General features: G+C 42.2%; 1 non-coding gene across 1 annotated transcript; it reads left to right on the forward strand.

Moving 5' to 3' along the window:
- Positions 1-3,935: 3,935 nt before the first annotated feature.
- Positions 3,936-4,038, forward strand: LOC116961279. The gene has a single exon (XR_004406927.2). It is a non-coding gene; the product is annotated as a U6 spliceosomal RNA (small nuclear RNA).
- The last annotated feature ends 1,641 nt before the right edge of the window (positions 4,039-5,679 follow it).

Genomic DNA, 5,679 nt, shown 5'->3' on the forward strand with positions numbered 1-5,679 from the left:
ATAGGAATATATCTGTGTGCATATGTACAAGATGGATCCCTGCAGCACCTCTCCAGCCCACACACTCGGTCTGCCCAGTAGCTGTCCGTGGGCCCCAGTCTCCCCACTTGCTGGCACAAGGGCATACAAGCCCCCAAGGCCACAGCTTCAGTGCCGAGCACACTTGTGTGCACCAACACACACCTCTCAGTCAGCCCCAGCCATTATTGGCGCTGGGTGCCATCCCTGACACCATCAGCACAGGGCTGATGGCACCGCTGGGACAGCCCTGGGAGGGACCATGTCCCTTTCCCTTACTGGGTTATGGGAATCTCCCACCCGCCAGCATGCCACTGAGCTCCTTCGTGTCTGTGGAGATCAGCATCTCATCACATAATCTAGCAAAGTATTTCTGTCAGACTTGGATCTGATCATTCAGTTTTATGGCTGAGACGTGAGTGGACCCTGTTAAGCATACCTAGAAACTGAGGACAAGCACTCGCCTAACAAGACTATGGCAAGACCCTGAAGTCACTCTTTAGAAAGCAACTGGAATATTAGAAGCAAAAAAAAAAGTCACTATTTCAGAATGAATCCTGAAAGGGGCTCTATCACTGTGAACACAATGAGGAATCAAAAGTACCACAAGAGATGTGAGACAAAAACCTCCAAGGCCATGTTCACAGCACAAGGAATCCCACAAATTAAAGCAAAAGCAGGCAGCAAGATGACATGTGATGTTTGGAAAAAATATTAGGGGCTCAGCGGTTTATATCTCTTTGCCTGAGTTTGAGTTACCATTCAAATGTGCAAAACCTGGGTAAATACAGAAGGCATCAGAATTGCAAGGTCAGGGCAATTACTCCTGTAATAAAGAGCAAAATTGCAGTAGGAGGTTATCAAACTACTCCTTTGCACTGAAAGCAGAAGGGACTGCTTTAGTTTTGATAGTGATCTGTAGGTCAATGTCGGAAAGACCTGCAAAACTGGATTAAAACTCTGGGCATCAACGAACCCTCACTACTCTAAATTCCAAATAGCTCAACCGCAGTAGCCATTGCAGCTGGTTCCTAGAATATCCCTCTGCTGCCCTAGGCCACTGGGACAGTAATAACTTGGATCCTCTGTGGCGAGCACTACATGCCTCAGATATTACGCTCCTCCAACCTCCCACTCCATTCTCTTAATGTGGAGGCAAAAGCAGCAAATATTTTTGGTTGCTTTGTCCCAGGCTATTTGCAAATGCAGAGGAAGGTACTGACTTTTGGTGCCCAACAGATCTTCCACATCTTCTTGCAATGGCACATATGGAGGTGTGCTCCTGGTCTGGTTAGTAGAGATCTTGTCAGTATTTTAAATTCCCTTGCCTGACAATGTCCACTGTTAGTTAATAATCCTTTCATATTTTTTGAGAGAAAAGAAGGTGGGGGGAGGAGTACCTTTAGGAGTCTCTGATACCAGTTGCTTGGAGCCACCTGTATGACACATCTCAGCCTTTGTTATACAGTAATGCTTAGGCTGTAGACAGTGTGAGGCTGTATCTAACTTGCATTCTGCAGTACCTCTCTTCTGGATATCTCCACCCTCCAACAGGCTCCCCGGTTGTCCAGATAGCATGTGACATGCCTTGGCACCCTCGCAGCCTCTGCCCCCATGGTTGCACCCCATGGAGAACCGGGCACAGCCTGCTGGGGCTGGTGCCTGCCCAGGTCTTGCTGCAGAGCTGGGAGACAGCCTAGGCACGTACCTGGGAGGAGCTGAGTCACAGAGTGAGAGACTCCTTGGCTCCAAGGCACTGCTGAACAACACATTAAATTTTGAGACCTTAGCCACCTTTCAAAATGGTCCTCAGCCCTTTTACACTGTAAAGGTAACACACTTCAACTGGTTTTGTCATCCATTCAACTACAAATCTGTCACAGTGAAAGCAATGGGGAAAAGTTCTCTGTTACTTTGGACAGTGATATATATTATAAGGAAAAATAATATGCCTTCTGTATCCTCTATTTATGAATAAATTTTACCATTTGTGTAAAACCTCTTAAAGAAGATGAGATTCCTCCAAATGAAAATGGAGGAAAAAGGAAAAAGAAAGGATAAAAACATTTTTTTCCCCAAAAACATGTAGTTCCAATAAAATTCTTCCAGAATGTTTCACTATAACTAGCGCTCAGAAAAAAAAAAAGCCTCATCTATTTTCACTGTAGCCTCCAGTTCTGTCATTCTGTTTCTTTTCATGTAAATTTTTGTAAAATACTGCCACGGTTGTGCATTCTCTTTTCTGGCTGCTCTGGGAGATATCACCTTGGGGCCACCAGAGAAGCTCTTCTCTTTGGAACGCATCGCTCTCCAGCTTGCAAAAGGATTTTCCATTATTGTAAGGTACATTTGTGTTATACTTAGCACATTTCTACCCTGAGGTAGTGTCAGAGTGGCATCACCCAGAAATGCAGCCATGACACAGTGAAGATCTTGTTAAATGCTGAATAAAAGATGTTAATATGTTAGAGCGAAGGTCAAGGAACTGCACCAACTTGTACCCACTGTGCAATGCACTGTCAGCAAAACTCTCTCCTTGCTGTACTGCCCAGTTCTGCCTTTCGTTGTGCCTTTGTGTGCTCTTAAAACCTTTTAGCCACAAAATGTAAAAAGGCTGTGCTGATTTAGGCTCAATATAATACCTTTTCAATGGTCAAATGTTTCAAGAGTGTTTTCTTAAAGCATCTAGAAGTATTTGTAAACGGTGACTCAGAGCATGTCTTTTTTGGTTCCCCTTTAGTTAGAATCCAAGAAAGTGCATTCCACATTGCACCTTCTCAAGAAACACACATGAAAAAAATGTAATAATAGCTCAAGAAACTTGTAAGAAACTTTACAGGCCTGCATATCTTCTCATTGACCAGGGGAGGTGAAGTGGTCACCAGGTTTACAGTTTCACAGGTCCCTCGGATCCACAAGGAAGGGGACAAGAGATCCCCAGGAGGGTTTTCTTTTTCCAGATTGTTGCTTCTTTCTCAGAAATTAATGCCCAACTGTATTAGTGATCAGAAATCTTCTAAGTCAGCACAGAAAGCTGTTTCTGTCTCACCCATCAACTTCACTCCTACAGCCCCGGTCTCATAGGGTCACAGCAAAACCAAAAACCCCAGCCACATAATCTAGAGAGGCATGGATACCATGAACCACGCACCAGAGGTAAGATCTAGATCTGTGAACTGGAAGGAACAGCGGTGATTGTGAGTGTGTGAAAGCCCCGGAGAGAACTGGCACTCTGCTGCTGACACACGGAAAGATGCTGCACCTGCCTCGAGGAGCCTCTGGCCCCAGAGAGCAGTGATGCTAAACTTCAGCTGCCAGAAAGTGAAGAGAAAGTAAATGCAAGTCTTGCCTTTTGCAAAGCCATTGACAAACACTATCTTTCTGCATGAGAGTAAATCACAGGCAATTTAAAATTCTGCACTGCAAGGGATGCAAGAGGACTTCCACAGCCACATTCAGTGACGGTCTTCCCTCTCTCCCAGCTTGCAGACTGCATTACAGAAAGACATTTTCTGTATTTACACTATTTTTCGTATTCTTGCTGAGTATTCCCTGCTAGCCAGCTTAGCTGATAAAATACTTAGTTAAATGTATCAGAGGTTTGACTCATTGTGACTTCTTATGTTGCCTTCTCACCCACCTCATATCACTTGCTCAAAAGAGAAGGGTCACCTCTTCTTGGGTCTTGCACTTAGCACATTTTTTGCATCTTGGTAAGTGGGTATTAACCTGACCTGTCAGTATAGCAGAACTTTGCACTCACATTTTCAGAGAACAGGACAAAGAAAATTAGAGCTAAATCATTCTAACAAGTCCTGTAAAATCACAGACACCTCTCAGAAAGCACAGCGGTGTTTTCTGACCCTCAGAACCTCATGACAATGGCATTAAACTAATGATACTAGTATGACTTCTATGTACTTGCTTCAGCACTACGTATATTAAAATTGAAGCAATAGAAGATTAGCATGGTCCCTGAGCAAGGAGGGCATGTACATTCATGAAGCGCTTCATATTTTGGGGGATTGGAACTAGATATCTTTAAGGTCCCTTCCAGCCCTAGCCATTCCGTGATTCTATTTAATTTCTTTTTCACAGTTTTTCTATTACTGTACCCATGGACCCCATTCGGTGATTAATTCCCAGCACAATTTTAGCATTTTTTTCCCTGTAGTTTTAAGGCTACTATGAGCTGGCAAAACTAAAGGCCAAGAGCACCTTTTGGGGAGAGTCTTCCTCATTCAATGCACCAAAATGCAGAGACCCGTTTCTTTGCATTTATTCATGTAGAATGATGTCTCCCTGCAGACCATCGCACTGACTACAGTCTTGCTTCATCTGCAGCCTTGGGGAAAACATACAAAACAATTCCTGTGACATCCAGATGGTGCACTGAGAGATTGGAGCGAAGAGAAGCGCCGAAGCTCCCGGCCTGCATGGAAGCAGCCAGAGTAACTTTCCAACAGCTACACAAAAGAGCCTCTGTCTCTGCTGTTGAGACATTCCTTTGAAGCTTGGCAATTCTGACTGGCAACATTTCATATCTGGCCATCTTTAGGTTTGGAGCTATGAAGAATGGGAAAGAAGAAAAAGATGGGAAAGAAGAGAGCAGGGAAAAGAAAAAAAAAAAAAAGTAGGATCAGCCCAGAACAGATCTGGCTAAGAGCCCGTGGCAACAGCATACATTTTGCATTACCACACCTATGCCACTTTTTGGTTTAAGGCTTTCTTATCAACATGGAAATTTCCAGTTTATTTCTGACCTTCTGAGCAGAGAGTGGGCAATCTCTCTCGGCTAAGGAGACATTATAATTCACCATTAAAAAACACAAAACATCCTTAATGTAAAGGTATATCATAAAACATAAGACTAAACCAAGAGCATGCAGTTTCATTTTAAAGAATGCATGCATTGCTAGTTTCTCTACCAGATTATGGGGAATTTTTTACACAAATACCAATTACCTGCAAATAAACATGTTATATTTGATTATTAATATTTCCAGGTTTAAAGAATTAATTCACTTCTTAGCTCCCTACTGTGGTGTGGTTACAAAATATTTTTACCCCTCTACGTCTTGCTTTCTCCACTCATAAACCATATAACTTCCTTCTTGAAAACTGTAAAAATGTTGTGGCTGATTCTTGTATGACGGCAAGCATTTGCTCTTTAAAGATGAAGAACATTCTAGAAGTTAAACTTTTAATGTTAACAAATCTGTTCCCTTAAAATATTTTTCTTCATCACTGTCAACTTCATGTTTCCTTAATGTGGAAAACAGAAAAACTTCATTTGCCTCCCTGATCAACTGTTCTTCTGGTTTCTTTTTCATTATTCTACCTTATTCAATTAGATGTTATTTGCTGTGACTGTGGTGGCAGAAAATGTCTTACAAAATAAATTAATCTTTCACTCTCAGGTCTTTGAATATAAAAAGAATCAACAATTAATTTCATCTGCAATATTCTATTATTTATTCTGTTATTTTTCTGTTCCTGCCTTTGAAATGCATAACACTGACCTTATGAGCCAAGAACCCTAACATTAGATATTTCAGAGGGAAAGCAAGTACTAAGCATAAGACTTTTTGATTAGATATAAAAGGACTCTAGAAATTACTCTCCACATCTAAAAAAAGGATGGACCGTGATTCACCAAGG

This window comes from Tyto alba, unplaced genomic scaffold (assembly GCF_018691265.1).
Source record: "Tyto alba isolate M040663 unplaced genomic scaffold, T.alba_DEE_v4.0 Super-Scaffold_38, whole genome shotgun sequence".
In the NCBI taxonomy this organism is placed as follows: Eukaryota; Metazoa; Chordata; class Aves; order Strigiformes; family Tytonidae; genus Tyto; species Tyto alba.